The sequence below is a fragment of the Bos grunniens genome, chromosome 21 (assembly GCF_055505025.1).
Source record: "Bos grunniens cultivar Pamir isolate PY7600 chromosome 21, Bosgru_T2T1.0, whole genome shotgun sequence".
In the NCBI taxonomy this organism is placed as follows: domain Eukaryota; kingdom Metazoa; phylum Chordata; class Mammalia; order Artiodactyla; family Bovidae; genus Bos; species Bos grunniens.
Window position 1 is genome coordinate 28126018 of NC_141185.1, and position 25914 is coordinate 28151931.

The following is a 25914-nucleotide window of genomic DNA, read 5'->3' on the forward strand; positions in this document are numbered from 1 at the left end:
GTTTATTTCCTGCTTATGTAATGATACAATACAAGGGTTTTGGTTCAGCAGTTTTCTTCCATGTTACGCCTTAGGGACATGGGCTCTTCCACACCATGGCTTTGTTGTTCCCTGGAGCCTCATTCTCATCATCTGTATTCAGCTGGCAGAAAACGAGAGTATGGAGAAGGCTCTCTGCCCACAGCTGACACTCAATACCAAAGTTTATATTCCACTGGCAAGAACTAGTCACGTGGCTCCCCCTAGAACAAGGAGGTTGGTAAATGCAGGGGTGAAGTATAAACTGGGGAAAGCAGCCCACCGTCTCTGCTACAAAGGTACAATTGTCAAGAATGCCAGTTCTAGGGACTTCCCTGGTATTTCAGTGGTTAAGACTTCACCTTCCATTGCAGGGGGTGTGGGTTTGATCCTTAGTCGGGGAGCTAAGATCCCACATACCTTGTGGCCAAAAAACAAAACATAAAACAGAAGTAATACTGGAACAAACTCTATAAGACTTTAAAAATGGTCCACTTAAAAAAAAAAAAAAATCTTAAAAAAGAATGCCAGTTCTAGGGCCTAGGACCTGAATCCAGATCCCAGTTCTGCCCCTCAGATGTTGTTGTTCACTCAGTCATGTCTGAGTCTTTGTGACCCCATGGACTGCAGCACGCCAGGCTTCCATGTCCTTCACTGTCTCCCGGGGTTTGCTCAAACTTTTGTCCACTGAGTTGATGATGCCATTCAACCATCTTATCCACTGTCGCCCCCTTCTCCTGCCCTCAATCTTTCCCAGCATCAGGGTCTTTTCCAGTGAGTAGGCTCTTCACATCAGGTGGCCAAAGTATTAGAGCTTCAGCTTCAGCATCAGACCTTCCAATGAATATTCGGGGTTGATTTCCTTTAAGATTGACTGGTTTGATCTCCTTGCTGTCCAAGGGACTCTCAAGAGTATTCTCCAGCACCACAGTTCAAAAGTATCAGTTCTTTGGCACTCAGCCTTCTTTATGGTCCAACTCTCACATCCATACATGACTATGGAAAAACCATAGCTTTGACTATACAGACTATACAAAGTGATGTCTCTTGATTTTCAATATGCTGTCTAGGTTTGTCACAGCTTTTCTTCCAAGAAGCAAAGGTCTTTTATTTGGGGCTGCAGTCACTGTCTGTAGACATTTTGAAGACTGAGAAAATAAAATCTGCCACTGTCTTCATTTTCCCCCATCTACTTGCCATGAAGTGATGGGACCAGATTAAACCAGCTTTTTCACTCTCCTCTTTCACCTTCATCAAGAGGCTCTTTAGTTCACATTTATTGCCTGCCTGTAATTTGCTATGAATTAACTTGGTTTCTCAAGTCTTAAGAAGGAATGCTTAAAAGTGAAGTATTCCGTTAATTCACTTACCTGGTATCCCTGGTTGAAACTGTCTACATTTATCCATCTTCTATACTGCCATCAGAGTTCTGTCCCTATGTAAATCTGATTATTTTACTTTCCTGCTTAAAATCTAAATTGCTTCCTTTCTATCTATGAATTAAGTTCCAACTTCTTAGCCTGGTATATCAGGACCTCTAAACGCTGCTACCCTGACTTATCTTTTACCATCAGCTCCAGCACCCTTTCACTAATGCCTCACTGCACTGGATTTTCTCCATTCTTTTTCACACCTTTGTGACCATGTATATGCTGCTACTAGAATTCTGTTCCCTATCCCATCACCACCTGGCAAAGGCCCATGTACTATTCTTTAAGGTCCACTCATCTGATCCCTTTTCTTTGAAGCTTTCCCTGGATCTGCCAGTTCTGCCTCCTCCCACCACCACCACTCCTGGATGCCTGGGTGAAATCAGCTACCCATTTCCCTGATTCCCATCGCATGTAAACATACCTCCATGGTGGTATTTATTACTTTACACTCTGGTTTTCTAGCAGTCAGCCTCCCAGGCACAGCTGTGAGCCTCAAAAGCAGAGAACATGTCTGATTCATCTTTCACGGGCCCAAGACAGCATCTGTCTCATTTAGCACCCAACACCCAAAAATGCTCAACTTCATTGGAATTCAAAATCCTGGCACCACAGAAGAATCTGGAACAAGGAAATAAAATCCACTCATTCTCTTGTTGTGTTTCTCCTTACACAAGATCTTTACTTCTCAAGAGTTATTTTACCATGGACACATGTAGTCTATTTCATAAAGTACAAAAAAGAAACAAGTGTATGTTTTCTATAAAGTTACATGCTGCAAGCTTTGATGCTTGTTCAAGATCTAGGAGAAAGTATATGGTTTTTCCTCTTAATATGTGTCATCATCCAGGGAGCAATGAAGTCACCAAGGTACATCCACTGGAGATGAGGACTGGAACGATGAAATATCACATTCTCCACATGTGGACACAGATCCTCTTTGGGTTTTTGAAAACTAATCTCTTATGACCAGACCTCCTTTCTGCAGAGGACTCTTTCAGAGGCGCTGGCATTTGGTAATGTGTATAGAGCAAGTATGGTTGTCACAATGGTCAGAGCATGCTTCTGGTGTTTAGTGGGTGGGAGACAGGAATGCCAAATACTTTGCAATGCATGGTCAGTCATGCAAACCAAATATTGAATATCATTCTACCAATGCCAATAACCTCCCGGGTAAGAACTACTGAGTTAAGGGATATGGTAAGCCCTTAGTTGAGAACCCTTGAGTTACCCACTCATATGCTTAAGTCTTTATTTTTTTAGGTGAGATAATAGCAAATCATAAAAACCCAAAAGGAAGTTCCTGCCTTTGTTTAAAGACCTTAGATTTAAAGAAATTAATAATATCTTTCTTCCATGTACTAAGTATGGGCTTATATCACATTCACTGGAAATAGGAGACTCCTAAAAGAATCAACAAGAGAAGCATTTGGCAGGCCCTCTTGCTTTTGAATATAAGATAGAACAGCAGAATAAAATGGCCCTTCTTTGCAATGCATTTAATTTAATAAAACACCAGATTAAAGGTAGGACAGTCTCATCCTTATTATAAAATAACCTGCAGAGTGAAAACTGAAACATGCACAATTCCATTAACCTTCCATTCATAAAGCATAATGTAAGTAGAATGTCATTTTAACATCCAACTGAACAAGGCTATTTCCATGCCCTTAAGAGTGCTTTACATCTTAACATTATTTGTCAGGGTGCACACAGGAAATAGTATTGGGGAACAAAAATCCCAGTGCAACAAAGCATTTAGAAATATTTACCCTCTTAATCATCTGCTTTCTGAATGAAGATATTTCCTTTTCATATAGAGTTTTGTTTGCATTATTAAATATTCTTTTTATTAAAATATAGTTGATATACAACATTATGTTAGTTTCAGGTGTATAGCATTGTGATCTGACAATCAAATACATTACAAAATCATCACCACCACAGGTCCAGTAACCATCTCTCACCATACAAAATCATTACAATATGGTTGACTATATCCCTTATCACTCTGTTAAATATTTTTAGCAGCATATACAAAAGCATGTCAGTTGTGGCTTCAAGATATTTATTGAATTTGGCGTCTCTGTTAAATAATGACCTAGGGTGTACAGAATCACAGAACTTCAGAGTCTCAGGCCTTCAAAGCCCAAGAAATCATGGAGTCCAGTTCCCTATTTTGCAGATGAGAAAACTGAGGCTCAGGGAGATGAGGGACAGTGGAGGTGATGGTTATCTGTAGGGCCAGGGAGGAAAAAGAGTGGATCTGGGTAGGTTTGCTTTGTGAGCACTCAGCATTTTCCAGTTACAGATTGTCTTTAGTGAACCTTTGATTACTTTCTGAACGCTGCTGCTGCTGCTGCTGCTAAGTCGTTTCAGTCCTGTCCGATTCTGTGCGACCCCATAGACGGCCGCCCACCAGGCTCCCCCGTCTCTGGGATTCTCCAGGCAAGCACACTGGAGGGGGTTGCCATTTCCTTCTCCAATGCATGAAAGTGAAAAGTGAAAGTGAAGTTGCTCAGTCATGTCCCACTCTTAGTGACCCCATGGACTGTAGCCCACCAGGCTCCTCCATCCATGGGATTTTCAGGCAAAAGTACTGGAGTGGGGTGCCATTGCCCTCTCCAATTTTCTGAATAGATAATGGCAATTCAAAACCCTGCTCATTTTATACCCTATTTTAGCTGTTAGTACTAATATAATGAGCTCATGACCAAAAAAAAAGAAAGAAAAATAGGGGTAAAACCAAACAACCATATAATTTATAAAACCATGAAACAAAACCACCTAAGATTTGAAAAACATGTTGCATTTCATTAAGATATTGTGTTGTGTTCAGTTACAGTCAGTGCAGAAAGATGTAGCACCATTTACCCTCTCTGGCCCTAATGGGTTGGCACAAGGCAAGCATGTCCTTTAGTGCCTATCTCTTCCTCCCTACCCCCCAACACCTTTGAAAATGCATACCTAATGCTGGCTTTGTGCAAGTGAATTTTAAGCCCAGGAAACAATAGAGTATATTTAGTATATTATAGCAATAGGCTTCAAGTTTAATGAGATTTGGATCTAATGTAGCAATTCGGAAGTCTCTTCAAGCTTATTAAAATGAGATTCTACTCAAGTTTACAAGCAGGTACAATAACACTTGAGATGTGACCGTATTCTGTATTCAAGAGGCTTTTTTTGAAGTACATGTAAGCAAATTGCTTATGTAATATTCTCTTTTTCTTTCCATATTTTTATCCTATGACCACTGACACAGGAACAAATGTCCGTCTTTGCTAGGTACTAGTGTAGCATTTTGGTAATTAGCTTAAAATACAGCTGCTTTGTCCTCCTGCTGCTTTGCCCCAAGGCAACCTGTATCTGAAAGCTTGTTTTAAAGCCATTCAACAAGCAGGAAGAACCACACCTGTTGCATTTGATTTCCTCCCCATTAAATCAGGATGAATAATTTAATAAGAGCTGCTCATGCACAGACACTCTAGTGACTGGTTGAAAGATATGACTACCAGGCTGCTGGCATTTTTGTTATTCCTGGCTGGTCTTGAGCAGAAGCTTGTTTTTCTTCCCCAGTAAGCCAAATAGCCCTGTGACCTGAGACTTTCACCTAAACCCTTAGAGCACTAGGACCTTTCAGTTATGACAAGAGCCATTGTTTCTTTTACAACCATGGCAGATACTTTTGGTTGGCTATTTAACTGACCATCACAGCCTCCATCTTCCTATAGGTTGAAATAGGCAGATATTTGTATTCCCAGCCTCCTTTGCAGCCAGGGTGGTCATGTGACCCAGGTCTAAACAATGAAGCATAAGGTGAAGTTGCCAAGGGTCTTCTGGCAAATCTCTTCTTCCCTAATGGAGAGGTGGTTTAACACTGTAAGGGCTCTAGAGCTGAACTGCCAAAAGCTTGAGTCCAGCTTTACAACATCTTGTCTCTGTGACCCTGATAAAGGTAACTGCACTCTCTGTGCTTTGATTTTTCCTATCTGCTGTAGAATTAAAGGAGTTAACACATGTAAAGTACTTAGGATAGTCCCTGAAAGATTAGCAAATGTTCAAAAATGTTAGTTATGATTATAATTAATGAAAGAGAGAGGACACACAAAGAACATTTCTGCTAGCTGCCTTTGAAAATGGCTCTGTGAGGTCACAATGCCTGGAGTTATGGCAACCATTCTGTCATCATGAGGGGAAGAAAATTGCAAAGACTTTTGACTCAGAACCCTTGAGTTCTGAAGATGCTGACACAAACCTGGGACTGTTTAACTCAAGGTTTTCTTAAGTAAACAATAGACATTCTAATAGTGGATTTTCTGTTACTATCTACTGAACAATTCCATCTAACACTGTCAGTATTAATCCAGGGTTTAATCCCTATCATCTCTGCCTCCAGCTGTACTTTTGGCTTTGTTCACCACATATTGTTTCCTCCTCTGGGGGAAATCTTTTAGGATGTTCCCTCCTAACAGTCTGAGGCTGACTTCCTTTAATCCTCTCTGGGAACTCTCTTAAATAGGCTGTGGGTTTGATAACAGCCTCCTGTGAGGGAACTAGGGTTTAATGGGGAACGGGAGTTATTAATCCTTCACCCTCCTTCATCTGAGCAAGATCTAGCTATAAAATAGGCAGACCCCCCCTGGTTCCTGCAGGGCTAGCCACTGCATACAGTCATATACAGTCCATGGAATTCCTCAGGCCAGAATACTGGAGTAAGCAGCTGTTCTCTTCTCCAGGGGATCTTTCCAACCCAGGGGTCAAACCCAGGTCTCCCACAATGCAGGTGGATACTTTACCATTTGAGCCACCAGGGAAGTCCAAGAATACTGGAGAGGGTAGCCTATCCCTTCTCTAGTAGATCTTCCCTACCCAGGAACCGAATTGGGGTCTCCTGCATTACAGGCAGGTTCTTTACCAGCTGAGCTACCAGGGAAGCCAGTAAGTTGAAGGGGTTCCAATCTGGCAACTCACAGGCTGTGTCTGAGGTGGCGTAGGGGGTCTCTGCAATCTCTAGGCTCTGATGGTAATCCAAGGCCACCACATGCATGATGTGAAGAGCAGAACTGAGTGACCTCTGAATTTCACATGGTGCTTTTTTGCCAAGATCACTATAAAACTGCCCTACCTCCACTCCCTCAGTGCAGTTATGTTTCTTCTGGCAAAGTCTATTCTCTACTCTTTGCTTTCCAGACCACTCCAGGGTAGACCATTATGAAAAACACTGAAGACAATGATGTTGTTGAATGACAGAGGAAGGAAGAAATACAAAAGTAGAAGCTCTGGGACTCTTGTCTAGACACTTTCTTGCTGGGTGCCTGATATCTCTTTTTCTATATCCAACTTTGATGATAAGCCTCCAAGGATTTCTTTCAGCCTGTTTATTGCTGAAACTACTGTAGAATCACAGTTAAAAAAAAAAAAACGGATAATGAAAAGAGGGTGTTGCTTTATAGCCCACCTGGGTTCTGGAATTAAATCCAGCTCAGGTTAGGAGCAAGCCATAAGACCCAGTTGCTGTGACCTACTACAAGGCCTCAGTGAAATTATTTTCAACATTTCCAGTGCATTTGTAGGTGATTTTTCTGTCACATAAAAGTCAGAATGAGAAGGCAGTTTCTCTGGGGAAATTTGGAAGAAAGAAAGGCACATTCATCTATTGCTTGAATCTGTTTTCACTTTTTAAGCATATCAGGGTATTTATGTTTTAGCTAAACCCACAAGATGTTCCAGTAAGGATCAACATGTTGCGTTGGATTACATTCTCAGAAGAGACTGAACCCTCTGGAAGACAACATAAATGGTCGTTTAGGTGTGGGTTAATGAATAGCCCCAGTGCTTAGCACCCTATGCTATCCTGCTAACTCCCAGGATGTGCTGACCTGAGGGAATAGTTTCATGCAATATACCCACTCCAGTATTCTTGCCTGGAGAATTCCACATGACTGAGTGACTAAACACACACACCCACACCCACACCCACACACAAACAGATACTGCCATGCACATCACTGGGGGATGACCAAGAGCTGGACAGGGATCTGGATTTGTAGAGCTGCCCGAAGAGGAAGCTTCGTGGCTTTTCCACTCCACACTGTTAGACATGCCTAAGTCCCTTCTCCAGCTAAACAAGCCATTTTCCCCCAGTGCTTCCTGAGTCCTTAATCCTTTTACTGAGAAGCCAGAAAAAGAGGTCAGTGCAAATGGGTGTTGAAAAGAAAAACCCTGGGTCTCTTTTAACCAAGAAAAGCAGAGCATTTCTGAATTCTGGCTCCAACACAGAAAAACCCTGTCTCTAAGTCCCTGCTCATGACGACTGCCTGCGGACTTGTTGAAAAGTATTCTGGCTGATATTAACTGCCACGATCACATATCCGCAAAGAAACGCTTTAAAAGTACCCAGAACCAGGTTTTTAAAAGCAAGTAGGCCAAGCAGTCTATTATACAATGAGCTTTAAATGAGAAAACATATATGCACACATACATACACACACAAGTGAAGGTTTAAGATCTGTAGTCTCAGGTGTGTGCCTAGCACTATGCCAAGCCCCCTAGGTATGTAGAAGATTCAGAAGACAGGTTTCTTATCTTCCAAGAACTTAGACACAGGAAGGAAGGCACGATCATTCTACATAAGATGGTTAAACAGTTAAGTGCTCGACTGTGTGGTAGTAAGTAGAGCCGTGCCAGGTGGGCAAGGGAGAGCCCTGGGGCTGAAGCTGTCATGGGACACTTTGTGGAGAAGCCGCCAGCCCAGTGGCTGGTGCCATGTCAGGGAAATGATGAATTTAGACAGGACTGAGATGGGGCAACTTCTTTTATCCACAGAGGGCATCTGTGTGGGTCAGGAATGCAATCAGACAACTTATGTTGGTCTGACTCAAACTTTGTACTTAGTTCAAGGTCTGATTTATAGCTTCAAACACTTTTACCTATAAACACAAAGACACTGCAAAATGATTTGAGTCTTTAAAGTAAACAGTTGAGAGCTGGTTTTACTGTGGCATGAGGCTATGTAAGAACTGTTTGATGGTTCTGTCTTACTACAAAGGTGGCTCTTTCTTACAAGTCAGGACTTCAGTTTCCAGGAAATGAACATTCATGGCTTTAGTCACCTCCTTGCTAGAGAGACAATAGGAGGAGAAACTGAATTCATTCCATCCATATATATCACTTTCCCTGGATTCCCAAAGCAATGAATGAGATTTAAGCAGCAGTTGCTGAATTCTTTGCTTTGTCCTGACATGCAGACTATTTAAGAAGGAAATCAAGCCAGAGAAGTATTTAGGGGGGAAAGTGGCTGCAATTTATTTTGAAATGCATCAAAAAACAAACTGGACTACTGGGTTGGATAGAGGGATGGATATGTAGATATGTCATAATGTAAGTATAGTAAAATATTAAGCATACTCATGTAAAAAATTTTTAACTTTCAACTTAATTATTAAACAGTTTATGATGGTAAACTGAGTCAGGGTTTTGTTTTGCTTTTTAAATTTTCTTGCCCTTTCTTCTAATAGTTAAAGATCATTATCTGAAAGGACACAGAAAGAAAATAGCTTGGATTAAGTGCTGCTGCTGCTACTGCTGCTGCTAAGTCGCTTCAGTTGTGTCTGACTCTGTGCGACCCAATAGACGGCAGCCCACCAGGCTCTGCTGTCCCTGGGATTCTCCAGGCAAGAACACTGGAGTGGGTTGCCATTTCCTTCTCCAGGATTAAGTGCTAGACATACTGAAAAATAAAAATTGTATATGTTATTTTTTTAAAACAAAACCTCAAATCTGTCTTTACCAGCCAATTGTAGATGCCAGAAGTTCTACCATTAGAAACATGGTCTTCTGAATTTAGGGGTTATTCTATAAAAACCTCCTGGGGTTCTTGGAGGACTACCAAATTAAACTCTATTAGTTATCAACACTTAACTTCAAACCTTAACTGTCCACTTCCAAATAATATGTAGCTAAAGATGTTGAGATAAAGGAGACAGAAAAGAAAACAGAAGTACTGAAGATTTTAGAGGATGAGTGCAAGATGCTGAAAATATATCTACAGATCAGATATAAAGATGTAACAACAACTTCACTTTCTTACAAAGTAACCCTGGGCCAACTCAAATCTGTATAAATGTTTGATGTTCTTGAATTCTATATAAAAACATGAAACTAAAAATTTCTGAAACTCCAATGGAAGTCTCCTGTGGCAATCTAAAAAGGCTTATAAACTTCCCTCCTATAGCTCTTGCTACTTGATATCAAGGACTCAAACCCAAATATCAGCTCCACTGAGGACACTGGGTACAACAGACTGTTCATCTACGATTAGGTTGAAATGTTGACTTACCTTTCCTCTGTGAAGGAGAATAATTTCATCTTTGTATATTTATCTGCTTTTTCTATCATTAGGTACCCTTTCTTAGCCTGGTTTCTAGAGCCCGAGGCAAAGGTTCAGGTACTGTTAGGAAGGGTACACCAAGGATCGGGAGTGAAGAACAAAGGAAGTGAAGCAGGAGATAGAAACCAGATAAGGAAGCATATTGTGCTGGCTACCACTGAGCACAACTGACTGATATCAAAGGACTATTTTCCATGGAGCCATGTAAACAATGTTTCAGCAATGCCCCTGTAGGGAAAGACAGGGGAAGAATGTATTCTCTGCTTCCAGAGCCCACTGGTCACAAGTTTCACTCTATAGAGTAAACCCCCACTGGACACCCAGGTGTACACCTTCGAGGGTTGCTGTGAACATCTACGTCAATGTCTTGAAATAGAAGAAATCCCAGAGTAACAGGCAAGTCGTGCACAGCATGGGTGTGAGGCAAAGAGCTGTCAGGCTGTGCCTTTGTGAAGCTGCTGGTCAGCTGGAGCAAGAGACAAGTGGAAAAGATCTCAAGCGGTGGATAAGCAGCAGCTGATACATCCCACCCTGTACCAAGCAGCCTGCTGTTCCCTCTGTCATCTGGCTCACTTGGTTTACTCTAGAATCTCGATTTTCCTAAGAGGAGGGTGCGCTTACTTTTTCCCTGAAGGGGAGGTCTAAGTCTAATCAGTCACAGAATTTCCCTCAAGGTGGTGGCAGTTGAAGTTTCCAAAAAAAATTTCAGAGCAAGAGGGTTAATGAAATAAGATGTAGTGCCAGCTGGTTCTAAGGCCTTAATTGACATTCACCCTCCCCCTCTTCCACCTCCTGTTTCAGATTTCTATCACCTTGGCCAGCACTTTGCCACTGATGTGCAGTGCTAGCCTAGTAGTATAATCAAGATCTACACTCCCAAGGGATGTGAGGTCTTTACTGCTTTGCCCTTGGGCTGTGATTGCTATAATTACCCACTTTCCCTGGATGCAACAAAATATATACATCTTTGTGAATCCTGTGGATTTCAGAAGTACTCTTCCCTGCTCACATTGTGCAGAACCACCATAGCTCCTCTTTCTTTGCTTGCTGATCCTCCAGTATAAGGAGCACAAAGTGAGCAGGAGGTGGATACAATTCAAGTTCAAAGGAAACCTTTGGACCTCTGAATATCAGGGCCTCTAAACTTGGAAAATTCTGTTTGTAGGAATGCAAAACCTTCCCTGAGAAGGTTTCTGGAACTGATGATAAGACAGGCCATGTCTCCTTCCCAGACCCATGTGCTCTAACTAGTGGGAACATGAAGTGAAGTGAAGTGAAGTGAAGTGAAGTCGCTCAGTCGTGTCCGACTCTTTGTGACCCCATGGACTGTAGCCTATCAGGCTCCTCTGTCCATGGGATTTTCCAGGCAAGAGTGCTGGAGTGGATTACCATTTCCTTCTCCAGGGGATCTTCCTGACCCAGGAATTGAACCCGGGTCTCCTGCATTGAAGGCAGATGCTTTACTGTCTGAGCCACCATGGTATATTGCCTGATTGTTGTTTTTTGGTCACCCAGTCGTGTCTGACTCTCTGTGACCCCATGGACTGTAGCCTGCCAGGCTCCTCTGTCCATGGCATTTCCCAGGAAAGAATACTGGAGTGTGTTGCATTTCCTTTTCAAAGGGATCTTCCTGACCCAGGGAGTGAACCTGTGTGTCCTGCATTGGCAGGTGGATTCTTTACCACTGAGCCACCAGGGAAGCCCACATTGGCTGACCATCCAACATATATAGTGCAAGCCCACAGAAGATTGCTCCAACTCTGCAAGGTGTTGCCCCCAAGGTGACGACTTAGTTGAGTCTTTAGTAGCCTCTTCCACCACTCTGTTGACATGCTTTGGCCACCTGGTGCAAAGAGTCGACTCATTGGAAAAGACTCTGATGCTGGGAAAGATTGAAGGCAGGAGGAGAAGGGGACATTAGAGGATGAGACGGTTGGATGGCATCACTGATTCAATGGACATGAGTTTGAGTGAACTCCAGGAGATGGTGAAAGACAGGGAAGCTTGGTGTGCTGCAGTCCATGGGGTCACAAAGAGTTGAACATGACTTAGGGACTGAACTGAACTGATTGATATTAGACTGGCTGCTTCTGGATGACAAGGTACATGGTACATCCTGCAGTTATGTGCCTATTGTCACCTCTCTTCTGCCAGTACTATAAAATGGGTCTCTTGGTCTCACATATCATTGTAAGGGTGACTACATCAATATACCAGGTGTTCTGAAAGACCTTTGGTGGTTATATAGGTGGAGGCATTACTTGGAGACAAAACAAACCCATATGCAGAGTAGGTATCAACTAATTTACCAACAGTAAAGATGAAGGCTGCCCATCAGGGCTGCTGCTGCTGCTGCTGCTAAGTCGCTTCAGTAGTGTCCGACTCTGTGCGACCCCATAGACAGCAGCCAACCAGGCTCCCCTGTCCCTGGGATTCTCCAGGCAAGAACACTGGAGTGGGTTGCCATTTCCTTCTCCAATGCATGAAAGTGAAAAGTGAAAGGGAAGTCGCTCAGTCATCTCCGACTCTTAGCGACCCCATGGACTGCAGCCTACCAGGCTCCTCCATCCAAGGGATTTGCCAGGCAAGAATACTGGAGTGGGGTGCCATTGCCTTCTCCAGCCCATCAGGGTAGAAGGGACCAATATCACAGCCCTGCTATGAAGTAGCCAGATGCGTCACTGAAGAATGGTGTCATATCAAGGAATCAACACAGGTCTCTGGTTCTGCCAAGAAGCCTTGAGCAGCCTTGGTAAGAAGGTTCATAGATGGGCCCTCAAAGGTGGGCCCATACTTTGGACCCACGCATAGGCTCCTTGCTACTTTGGCCACACTGTTGATGGGATCACAGGACAAGCACTGGGGAGCTGAGGAGAGACACTGGCTTGTACCCACAGGATCAATCATCTGTCCCACTGGTTGCTGAAATCCTCCCTGTGCTGGATGCTCTTTGGTGATCACTGATGTGAAACACAAACATCTGCACACTTTATGCCCAAACTGTGTGTCTCTTCTCCAGACCTTCTTGCTCCATCTGATGAGACCATCCTCTAAGAAAGTGCATAAACTGCATCTCAAAGATGGCGTGCTGTACTGGGATGGGAGAAAAAGAATTTCTCTACGATTGGTAGAGAACTCCCATTTCCCACTAGTCAAAGGTTTAAACTGGGACCAGTAACTCTCTTGCATTTCTAGGCTGGTGCCCACACCTGGGCATCTGAAGGTGGGGGGTGGTCCCATGCCTCTGTGTCAGTAGGGAAGCACCAGGAAGGTGAAGGGCTTGCAGAGCAGTCCTGAGGCAGTCTCAGGTTGCACTGTCTATGAACCCCATGTGAAGCACCTGTGTGAAGCCCACTGACATCCATGCAGAGCTGCCCACTTCTGAAGCAGCTGGAACAAGCAGGTGAGGCTGAGAATAACTGAAGTAGAACATACATGTTTGCACTCCTCCAAGCACATTTCCAAAGAACTGTGTCTCCAGGCTATAGGAATTAACTAAGCAATTTTATCGTTAATATGGAGTTTTCCGGCTTTGGACTCCATCTGCCTTATTCCCTCTTCACCACCCCTTACCCCGAAGGTGTTCTTGGGAATCCGAGGAATGTGTCAAACGTGTCTGAGACTCTATCCGGGCCTGTGTTCAGTGCCATGATCCTGTTCCAACTTTGCCAGCAACCAGACTGCCCCTGCAGGCCCTGCCAATGCTGCTGTTCTACTCGGGAGGCAGAACTTTGCCAAGTGCCTTGGCCACACTGAAAGGAGAAGGTATTTCTGCTTGTGTCATGCCCTGTGGTGGGAGATGCCTCATCCTGCAGCAGAGTTGTCTGGGCTCCGTGGTGTTACACTTTGGTGACACCGCACTTCCAGTTTTATTTATTCTTCTCTCTAGTGCTGGCATACGACACTGAGATAATTGGACCAGGGTGTCTTCAAATAACAGAGACTCTGTGCTGAACTGAGAGTCATTACTCCTTTTGATCCTTAAGTCCTTTTGCTAAATCCGGCTTGCTGTGCCAGAATGTTTTTCCCCTAAGGATAAGTTTGCTCCCAGGGACTGTACAGCTCTTACAATTTAGTATTTGATACATCTTTTTCTTCCAAATCCCTTTCCTCCAGTTTGCTAGAGGACTCAATTCAAATTCTTTGTCTAGGAGGTTCCTGAAGATTCTTGTAAACCAGGACAACTGAGGGCTGGGAGGTGCTGTTTGCCCATTTCCTCCCACTAGTCATATCTGACTCTCAGCTCTGGCCCATCCCTGCTGCTACTGCTGCTAAGTCGCGTCAGTCGTGTCCGACTCTGTGCGGCCCCATAGACGGCAGCCCACCAGGCTCCCCCGTCCCTGGGATTCTCCAGGCAAGAACACTGGAGTGGGTTGCCATTTCCTTCTCCAATGCATGCAAGTGAGAAGTGAAAGGGAAGTCGCTCAGTCATGTCCAACTCCTAGCAACCCCATGGACTGCAGCCTACCAGGCTCCTCCGTCCACGGGATTTTCCAGGCAAGAGTACCGGAGTGGGGTGCCATTGCCTTCTCCATCCCTAAGGGTTCTCAAATGCTTAGGAAAGGAGAACAGAGAAAACATCTCTTATACACACACACACTATCAGGTTAGTGATTTAAAATATAATTTGGAAGTCATAACAAAGCCTCCTCTTAAATGTTTACAAAGCTTGTACCTACAGAGCATCTCTCCTATTATACTCCCTTTGATGGTCACTTCCTTCTTGGTTTTGGTACCCCTTGAGTTAAAATCTTAGAGCTTTTTCCATATACAGAGACAGTGAGACTTGATGATAGCCTCAGAGAAGCAGAGAAATGCTGCCAGGAAAACGTGCAGTGGACACCCTCCATGCCAGGACCCCAGTCATCACCACATCTCAGGAGCTGGATCTCAGTGGGTGATCCCAACATGAGGGAAAGCCCAGCATCCCCTGGGAAGTTATCAGGACTCCTGACCCTGTCTTCTCAGACTTTGGGTGGGAACTTCCCCTTTCTGTTTCCATTGTTGCTTGGACAAAGGAAGTGGCAAAGTATGCCAGCCACGATTCAAGTCAGTCAATTCAAACCTGGCAGACACAGTACTGTGCTGCAGGTAGGCACACCCTGGATTAACTGCTTTCAGCTGAAATACTCATGTGTGTGTCCATGGCAGATCCTGAGGCATATTCCAAGACGCTGCTACTGTTTTACTGGGCTGTCATTTCGTGGTGGCTTCCTGAGTGCAGGAATCTTGTTGGCATCTTCCATTGGACAGCATCAGGCACACAGTTGGTGTTAAAAATGCTTATTAAATAATTGCACGAAAAAAGAATTACATGTAGAAAGAAATACTTGAAATAAATGCCATGAGCTGGTGAGCTCTACATTTTTTTTAATGATAGAGCAGTTCTCACTTTAAGAAACTTTGAAAAAGAATCAATATATAACCCATTTGAATATGTGTCTAGACATCGATAAACATGGACCAATGTAGCATCAGAATCCCAATGTGAAAGAATACATAAAGAGGAGAGCTCTGTCTTGTCTGCTGTTTCCTATGTACACACTCTTGTGCTGTAAGAAGTCAGAATGTTAGAGCCGGAGGAGACCCACCAGATGTAAAAACCGAAGTCTGAGGAAATGTGGTAACTTGCCCAAGGTCACGCCTTAGTTTGGAGCAGATTCTGGACTGGGACTCAGATGTCCTAACTCACACTAGACGTTTGCTCCCTCTAGTCCCTGCTCAGTTATGACGCCTTCTCCTCAGCTGTACTTTTGGGACCGTGGCATGCGAGCATTTCTCCTTCAATTTTGAAGTCCCCTGTTTCAGAGGTGAGCCAGTCTCACTCTTGGAGAAAGGCTGCTGAAAGTAGCAATTACACCCCCAGATTTTAGTCCTTCTCTTTCTTAATGACATCTCTGATCAATTGGTGGAAATATTGGTGGAAATATTTCAGACTGCTGTCTGAAATATCTCAAATTCAGCAGTACCTCCTTATTTCAGTGGCTATGCTAACTTTAAGAGAGGAAACACGGGAGAAACAATTTAGTTAGAAATGCTATGATTTTCTCTTCTCTGCCTCGTACTCTCTTATCTCCCTGTGTGTTTATTTCTCTTTCTCTCCCTTACACACACACTGATTATTTCCTGTACTCAAAGGGTTGCAAAGCAGCCGGAGAAGTTATTCAATTTGTCCCCCTTAGACACGGCCACACCTCTACATCCTAGATGTAAGAAAATCTGACTGTTTGTGCAGAGGACTCCTCCCTTGGAAGTGCCCTTCATTTTCTAGTAACTCTGACTAAGAGCAAACCATGCATGAGTACACCCCACACACGGGCACAGTGTGGGCAGCACGGGACCAGAGGACCTCCCACTGCTGCTGCTGCTGCCGCTAAGTCACTTCAGTCGTGTCCAACTCTGTGCGACCCCATAGACGGCAGCCCACCAGGCTTCCCTGTCCCTGGGATTCTCCAGGCAACAACACAGGAATGGGTTGCCATTTCCTTCTCCAATGTATGCAAGTGAAAAGTGAAGGTGAAGTCACTCAGTCGTGTCCAACCCTCAGCGACCCCATGGACTGCAGCCTTCCAGGCTCCTCTGTCCATGGGATTTTCCAGGCAAGAGTACTGGAGTGGGGTGCCATTGCCTTCTCCGCCCACTGCTGCTGGCGGCCCCTAAAAGGCAGTGCAGGTGCAGAGAGGGACAAAGTTACCCACAGCTCCATTTCCTACACACACGAAGCTGGGCTCTTTATCAGGGAGCTTTCCCTGGGAGACATGCCCCAGCAGTCACCCTCTTCTAAGGGAAGGGATATGTGTATACACATAGCTGATTTACTTTGTTGCACAGCAGAAACTAACATTATAAAGCAATTATACTTCAATTTAAAGAAAACAGCTTAAAAATAATTAAATAAATAGACACACCTGAGGTATTACAGGGAGTTTGTATCTGGTGCAAGATTCTCTGGATTTATTAACAGCATACTACCTCCTCAGCACGAAATCCTTCCTATCCTAACCCTCACTGCAAAGGCCATTTCTGTCACTTCTCATTGACCACTGCAAAGATGCAGAAGAGTAGGTGACCCCCTGGGTGTCACCATTGACCCAGGTCATCCCATGAGAGGTTCATCTAGCCTCTCATGGCAGTTTGCTATGAAATTCATTGAACAGATTTTTACTGGAAATGTCCTCTGTGCTAAGCTCTTAGTATAGAAACCCTGAACACAAAACTTATCATAAAGTGAGAAAGTTTATATTATAATGATAATGGTGATAATAGATAGTATATGCCAGGTCCTTCACTAACTTACTACCTCAACCCTATGAAGTGTTATTACCTCTGTGCTGTGCTTGCATGCTCAGTCATCCAACTATTTTCAACTCCATGGACTGTAGCCCGCCAGGCTCCTCTGTCCCTGGAATTTTTCAGGCAAGAATACTGGAGTGGGTTGCCATTTCCTTCTCCAGGGATCAAACCCCCAGCTCCTACATCTCCTGCATTGCTGAGCCACAGGGGAAGTCCCTGTTACTACCTCTAATATTCCTTTAATAAACAGAAGTCACGCATCAGAGAGGTTAAGTGACTTGCCCAACATCACACAGCTTATTCATGAAAGAGCCAAAAAGCTTTTCTCCAAAGTCCATGGTGCCACCACCATGAGCAAGTAGACAATTTCAGTAGATGGTAAGAACTATAAAGGAATATGTACAAAATACCTGGCGAGCACAGAGAAGTCACCTAACTTAGCCTGAGGAATTACAGAAGGCTTCCTGGAGGAGATGTTCTCTGAGGAGCCTCAGACCCCTCCAAGCCCTAGGCCAGAGGCAGGCTCACTAATGCAGTAGGGGCCTGTCCAGTCTCTACTCATTTTTCCTTCCTCCATATCTTGACTGGATGTGACTGGCTCAAACCACTGTTCCTGGTACCAGACTCGGATTCAGAGGAAGTTGATCCTTCTTGGGCTTCTGCACCTCCCCACCTCCCCAGCTTGGCTGTTGAATCCCTCACAGTCTAAAGCAAGTAAGAGAATTGATGCTGCCTCCCTTTCACCATTAAGGGAACCCGGGTGGCAGGCGAGGAGAATTAATGCATTGACTCTGAACTCTGAACATATCTGGGATGGGGTGACTCCATTGCAAACTCATTGTGTCATACTTGAACAATATAAGGATTCTTTGCTTCTCTCTGAGAACCCACAGCTGCAAGATTTCTAGGCTGCTTTGCAGACTCTTATCAGAGTTTTAATGAAGTGTAGTTGGTTTGAAGTAAAGTCTGTCGGTTCTCATGAAAAGAATTAAATTTTGTTCTTGCACTGTATATTCAGCTCTGAACCATGACTCAGGGCTCATTACTCAGAAAACAGTAATCCATTTTCATCCCTAAATATTAATTGTGCTGCTGTATTTTCCCCTGATAGGAGGATGAACTCATTATCTAGAAGGGTTTGCCCATAGGAAACAATTGATTACAATGGTCTAGAAACCGGGTGCTCAAATAATTTGAAAGGGCCAGATACTGCCATGCTGAAGGCGTCTTTGGCTGGGAAAAAGGAAACTAATTACCACACTTAATCCTAGTGACATTCCAAGGCAAACTAGTATAGCCATTGGGATGTTTGCAACATTTGTAAAAGGCTCTGGCTGTACTTTTCTGTAGCAATAATCACTGATTATGAACACAGAGCTGGAGAATAACACAAGGTCTTTTAGTCCAGCTTCTAATCTTTGATTTAAGCCTATGTGTCAGATGAGCAAGACTACCCCTCTCTCAGTTTAAAGATTGACAAGAGCTTTAATCTCAGGGACATGGCACATAGTAGCTACTCAACAAATATCTGTTGAATGAATAAACAAATGTGAATGCATGTTGTGGCTTTCCCGCACTTCACAGGCTTTTCAGCCACGCTTCCTATTGTAGAGTCAAGAAGCAATCTATTTTTTCCATTCATGGCTCTGGGGAAGGTACAGCAAGCATGGTTCAGAAGGGGAAAGAAGGAAAAGGAAGAAGGGAGGAAGAAAGCCAAAGAAAGAGGAGAAGGAAGGAAGGAGGGAGGAGCTCTCTGGAGAAGAGAGAAAGGTACAAAAGGAAGATGTAGGGAAGCAGGGAGGGCAGTGGAGAACGTGAGAGGAAGGAAGAGCAGTGAAGTAGCCAGACTGGAGGGAAGAGGAGGAAGACGGGAGAGCGGGCCTTGAGTAAAGCAGTTGATGGCCTGATAGCAGCTTCTGAGAGCTCTTGGAAAATTGGAAAAAGCTTCTGAGAGTTCCTGGAAAACAAGTGCTACCACCTGGTAGTTTCCCTAAGTGGGAGGCAGAAGAGCCCCCGGGGAAGAATCTGTGTCTGTGGTGGGATAACAGACTGAATAAGAAGGTTTTAAATAGCAAGAAAGAGAGGGAGGGAGGGTGGGAAAAGACTCTCCCAGTTAAGAAATCTACCATCTTCCTAAAACTGTAAGTTCACTTTCACAGCGATGAGACAGGCTCTTGTTTCCAAAAGGCACCTTTCTAGCTAGAGACCCTAAAAAATTGCCAAGCTCACAGGTTGGAGTGCTGCTTGTGGGGAAATGAAGCCTGCTATACCAGAAAGCAGACCTAACTTGTTTAGGTCCTTGCAGGAAATCTAGCCTGCTTCACTGCCTTTCTCTTCTTTTGGCTGTGCTTTGAGGCTTATGGAATCTTGGTTCCCCAATCAGGGACTGAGCCCCGGCCCTTGGCAGTGAAAGCGCCGAGTCCTAACCACTGGACCACCAAGGGACTCCCCTCATTGCTTTCTGAGCTGGCCAAGGTCAAGATGATAGTTTTACTTGCCCTGCTCAGCAACTTAAAATGCTCATTAGCAGCAAGTTCTTCATTACGTCTAATCTATATCTCTCTTGCTTTAATACAAGTTTCCTTTTTCCTCTCTATCCAGCATCAACAGAGATTAATTAGCTCCTATGTTCTGTACAGTACGTTCCTTGATACTCTTTGCTGCTGCTGCTGCTGCTGCTAAGTCACTTCAGCTGTGTCCGACTCTGTGAGACCCCAGAGACGGCAGCCCACCAGGCTCCCCTGTCTCTGGGATTCTCCAGGCAACAACACTGGAGTGGGTTGCCATTTCCTTTTCCAATGCATGAAAGTGAAAGTGAAGTCACTCAGTCGTGTCCAACTCTTAGCGACCCCATGGACTGCAGCCTACCAGGCTCCTCCGTCCATGGGATTTTCCAGGCAAGAGTACTGGTGCGGGTTGCCACTGCCTTCTCCGTGATACTCTTTACTCTTAGATTATTCATTAGCCATCTCCACCCTCTCCTACCCAGGAAGGCTTTGAATAATCACTAAATAGATAACGAGACCTACTTCTGCTAACTTTTCCTAACACATCCTCGTGCACAGCATCACGAACCTGCCACAGGCAAAAGGATCACAATAAAACAATTTCAGATTGAGAATTATCTGTACATTTCCTTAGTATTTAGTCTGGATTATCACCCAAAGATTAACTAACCACATGCTCTTCCAAATATTTTTATGAAATTCATATAGAGCATGAATTATCACCTCCATGTGAGGGAAGAAACTGGAATGTGCCTTTCCCCAGCAGGTTTTCAGTACAGCCAGGAAAAACCTCCAGTGTCTGCACTTGAATTTTCTTTCCCTGCCCACAGTCCAAAGTATCCTTCATGTCTTCAAGATAAAAGTCCAGAAAAATCCCAAAGAATTTCCGAGAGCCACAGCCACGAAGGAGGGCTTGTTGTTGGTCTCCCTGTGGTTCTAACACTTCCCTCAATAGCCTGATATATCTTCCCACCACACCAGGCATTTCATCCTGAAATTCTCTTTATCAAAAAAAAAAAAAAAAAAGCCTTGCAGGAAATGCTCTGGCCATTGAATTGGTTCATAATGACAACTTTCTCAAAATTTTCCATTAGGCATCAGCTGCTCTTTAAGTTAGAGTGAAGAGAAAAGGTCATCATTTCTCTTGCTGCTTAAACTAGAGCATGACTCAGAAGAACAAACAGGGAAGAGACGGCGCGAATCCCCACATTATTTTTTAATACCCCACGTGGTCCTGCAGGCTCCACTCAATAAGATCTAGGACTAAAGTAAGTCTATCTTTCCTTACGTAACTGTTTACCTTTGCAAAGCCTTCCTAATCTCCCAGGATGTGCAGATGGCTACAGAAAAGAAACTACATTCCTTCTTCTATCATATGGGACAGACACCCAGCAGGCAAGACTGGTTTCCCCTAGGGTCAGGCAAGTGGACAGCCAGCCCCGTGTCAGAACAGAAGGTTGGAGCTGAGGGTGTGGGCTGAGCTTCTCCTAGTCAGAGAAGGGGGTGGGGACTGAGGAGAGAGCAAAAGGCCACCTCCCCAGCCAGCACACCCTCCCAACTCAAGAGCATCTGTGAGATTCTATCATTAGAGATTCCTTGTCTTTGTCTCCTGAGAGAAGACAACAAATCACACACTGAATTATAAGCAAATCGGTGGGAATCTGTTCATCATGTGACTCCCTCTGGAAGTGGGGCTCCGGGGCAGTGGGAGTTCTTCATTCACAATGCTGCTCAAGCCCTGTCCAAGTGGATGAGAGCTGGTGCTGTGTACAGGGACAGAGCAGGCAAGTCTTCTCTTCTTGGTCCAGCCAGGGTTGGTTTTGTTTTTGGTTTGTTTGTTTTAACTGAAGTACAGTTGATTTATGTGGCTTCCCTGGTGGCTCAATGGCTCAAATGGTAAAGAATCTGCCTGTAATGTGCAAGACCTGGGTTTGCTCCCTGGATCAGGAAGATCCCCTGGAGAAGGGAATGGCTACTCACTCCAGTGTTCTTGCCTGGAGAACTCCATGGACAGAGGAGCCTGGTGGGCTATGGTCCATGGGGTTGCAGAGTCACTGAGCAACTAACACACACACATAGTTGATTTACAATGTTGTATTAGTTTCAGATGTATAGCAAAGTGATTCAATTATACATATATATATATATATATTCTTTTTCAGATTCTTTTCCCTTATGAGTTATTACAAAATATTGAGTAAAGTTTCCAGTGCTACACACCTGTCCTTGCTGGTTATTTATTTCACATGTGCAATGTGTATATGTTAATCCCAAACTCCTAATCTGGGGAAAGAACACCCTCCCCTTCCCTCCTTGGGAACCCTAAGTTTTTTTTCTATGTCTGTAGGTCTATTTCTGTTTTGTATACATTCACTTGTATCTTTTTTAAAAAAGATTCTACATATGAGCAATATCATACAGCATTTGCCAATGGTTTTTAAGACTCCATAACTAGTCTTACATCACTGGCCTGCTGAGCTGGCACACCTCTTGCACACATAGAACAGCACTGCTCTCAGAATGGACCCCTCACCATCTTGATCTGTAGCCAAAGGTTTTCAGCCCAGGGATTTCCTGGATATAATGTCAAATCAGGTGAATAGAATCTCTTTGGTTACCTTGGAAATTCTCTCTGAAAGTAAAACCTTGGTTTTAAAAGGGAAAAAGGGAAGTTGATACCTGCCCAGCTCCATTTTGGGTGAGGTTAGTGGAGTTGCCTTTGCAGAGTTAAGTGTTACCAGGTCCCCCACCCACGCTGTCCCAAACAGGCTGCGTGAGCTAGAGCTTCCCTTTATTCCCCAGCTCCTGACAATACAGTGTCCCACTGGCAACTTCCAAAACACAGGGTATGAACTTTCTCTTCTGGATTTGAAGGCTGGAATTTCAGAAGCGATTTCAAGTTTTGATTGCCCAGTTCTCATTTTCTGTGGATTTTGGCAAGCCAGCTGTTTGTGACATTATTCTCATCTGCTAGCCCCACCCTTTGGTGGGACACATTTCAAACTGAAATCATCCCATCTTGAGCCATGAGATCTCTTGCTTCATTTTTAAAAAAGCAAAAGAGCCTAGCACTCAGCTGCAAACAAATTCCTAGGTTAAAGAACAACCATTTTTTGTCAGCTTAAGCAGATATTCTGACTTTCTGGGGACGTTTACCCCATGAAAATGTACTCTCTCTCTCCTGGTGGAATGCCTCCCAGAATTCGCTGGGTGGATCAAGTGACATTTCCAACTAGAGAGGCGAAGAGGAATGGAATGGGAAACACAGTCATGATTCTTTTCTTCTGCAACCAAGGTTTTCAAGGAATTGGCTACTTACTCTTCTGGCCTTGGTATGTCTCAAGCAGCTGTATTCACATTTTGTTTTGGGGCAAGCTCTCACTGTCTGAATTGCTATCGGCCGTTTAGGCCAAATCTTGTGTCTGAATCTCGGTTAATTTAGGAACAGGCTAGAATTTTACCTGCATACCTATCTTCACTTTCTGTTTTACTTTGGAGACCTGGATTTTTAGGTAGAACTGGAATCTCTCAATGCTCTCAATGTGGATTCCCTGTGCCAAAGCAGCTGCATTACGAAGTTGAAAAGGGATCTGATTTGACTTTACTTCCATCTCAGTTTCTATCCAGTTTTAGTAAAGATGGAAACTGCACATCTTCTTTTATGCCCATTATTTCCACTTCAGGTAAAAAAGGAAGAAGTTAATGTCCAAACATGTTCGCTTGTCTCTGTCTCAGAACATTTCTTATAGGTCTATCCAGAGAGGACAGAGGCTGTGTTGATTCTGCCTGGGAAGACTGAGACAAGTGGGTTTAAATAATTCATAGCTTTTCAATCTATCAAGGCGGTGGCTGTGGGGTTGTTTATCATACTTAAACAACTGAGAATGGGCAGGAACTGACATTCAAATGACACCAACATGAGGGCATGGGATGGGAAGGAGGAACAGGGGTGGTGGTGGCAGAGCAGAATGATGACTTATGTAGCAGTTCACCCCTCTGCCAGCATCTGCAGCAATGCTACTCATTTCCCCTATGCTTTGTTTCTCAAACCAGAATTGTCAGCTTCCTCCTCCCAAGGAATATGTAGCCATGTGCTGGGCACTGGTAGCCCGGGGATTAACAAATCCATCTTCCTAGAATACAAATTTTGCATGAAAGATTTGGGGGTTGGGACATGTAAAGCAACTTAACTAGTAATTTAAATAGTTTTATGTTTAAAAAGCAACATATTAGGAATAGCATAATATTCAAATATATATTTTAACCTAAAAGAGGAGAGTGAAACCAACTCTTCCAACTTCCATGAGTGTTCTACTAAATCCCAGGCTTCCAGGGATTGCATGTCCACACTCTGGCAGGTGGGATCCCTGAGCAGAAACATCTGAAAAACCCATCCTGCTGTATCTAACAGAAGTACCCACTACACCGGTGTCCCGAGGCTGGCCTGCAGCTGGCTTCTGTTGGGCAGGGCTGCCCCAGGCACGCTGCTGTGTGGACTTGCTGCGTGATGCCTGGGCCCAAATGAGCCATTCCACCCCTCTTGCTCCAAATAAATCCCCACTGTCTGCCTGTCATGATTGCTTCTCACTGGATGGTAGTTACGAGGCCATTAGTAGAAAACAAGAATCTGCTCTTTCCCCATCTGCATATTGGACAAGTCTTGCACTATTTAGCTTGTGAGGCCTGATAAGAAGGCAGCACAATTTGCCCATTGACTGCTGCCCTCCTTTCCAGCCCCGAGTACCAGAGTCTCCTGGCTTAGACTCTGATTTTGCATGTCCCTAGCTGTCCCCCATTGAATGCTTTCAGTCGCACCTGCGTGGCACTTGTGAGCAAAGAAAAAGGGCTCCCTTTGAGCTAATTCAAACTCCTGGCCCTCACACTTGTTCCACTCTTGTCTGTCCCCAAGATCTCTAATTTGAGGCCTAAACATGTTGGAAGAATGCTGTTTTCATGCGTCCACAATGCACTGTTTATTTTGATCCATACTCCTAGGAACATGCTGGGTACTTCCCTTGTATTTTTTTTTTCCCCCAAAGAAGGCAGGCACTGATGACACGGCTCTCTCTCCTCTTCTTTTTCATGATGGCTCTGAGGTCAGCCGTGACTGTGTCCAGGCATAATCTCCCTTGGATTCAGCATCTCTCCGGACCTGGTCCTTCTTTTGTTGACTTTCAAGAAAAACAACTGACTTTAGGACATGAATAGCTCGGTGCCATAGTCCCATGAAGGTTTAGCACATTTGAAAATTATTATCATGATGACAGACTATTGGATGCCATGATAAATTAGGAAGTTCAGATGCCAATTTATCATGTAGTGAGATTTAAAAAGAATTGCTATCAGAACTGTTGCTACCAGAATTCCTTTTGTGAAGAGAACTGACTGCTAAGTTCCATAAGGATAAGGACTATATCTACTTTCTATTCTTTGAATACCCAATGCCAAGCTCAGTGAGGGGAACAAAATAGGAGCTCGATAAAAATTTATTGGAAAAAATGAATGCATAAAAACCTTTAATGGGCCATTTAGACAGACTAAATACAGCATCTGGAAGGGCCAGAACAAAGGAAAAGCTAAATGGCTATACATAAGAAAATGGAAGAAATTCCCTCTTAAGAGGGAAGAGAAAGGGAAAGAGAGAACAGAACATTTCAGGAGGTAGGCTCAGAGATATTTAAGTTCAGCAGTGTATTAAATTCAAATTTAAGCTATGCTTGAATTATAAAATCCCTCATCTCCTCATGTTTATTTTATGTAAAACTGCTACACACACAAAGGTTTCAAGTGAAGACTTTTTGTTGTTTTACTTGCTAAGCAGTGAAAGGTGCTGAATTTTCTGTATGGGAAAGTACCACAAGAGTAAGGAATATCCACAATGATGCTCAGAGGACCTAGAAACTACTCCACTGGAAGCGGGAATCACCAGCAGGGGTTGTTGCTTCTCCTCTACTCAAATCCCAGGCAAACTTGCATAGTGTGGGGTGCAGCCCACCCAAGAGGGATGGGACTCATTTTGGTCTCCTGTGACATCTAATCATGGTAAGACACGACCACTGGGCTATGAATTTCATTGTATCTGACACCACTCAAGTCCTTGTTTTTGAATTCAATCCTTCCCATTATCCTCCTTTCCCATTTTTTATAATGCCTTAAAACATTTTCACTATCATGAAATAAAAAGTTTCTGCTGAGAACAAAATGAGAAATATGTTTATTCCCATGAGGATTACCACCCATGAAATCTATTCTTGCCTTTATAAGGCTCAGCTTAGAA

The 25914-nt window shown here is 43.9% G+C and overlaps 1 long non-coding RNA gene across 1 annotated transcript in view; it reads right to left on the minus strand.

The window, feature by feature from the left end:
- Positions 1-1476: 1476 nt before the first annotated feature.
- Positions 1477-25914, minus strand: part of LOC147349304 (uncharacterized) — a 75510-nt gene continuing 51072 nt past the window's right edge. Inside the window, exon 4 of the long non-coding RNA XR_015149783.1 lies at positions 1477-2069. This is a non-coding gene — a long non-coding RNA (uncharacterized LOC147349304). The remainder of the gene's footprint in view (positions 2070-25914) is intronic.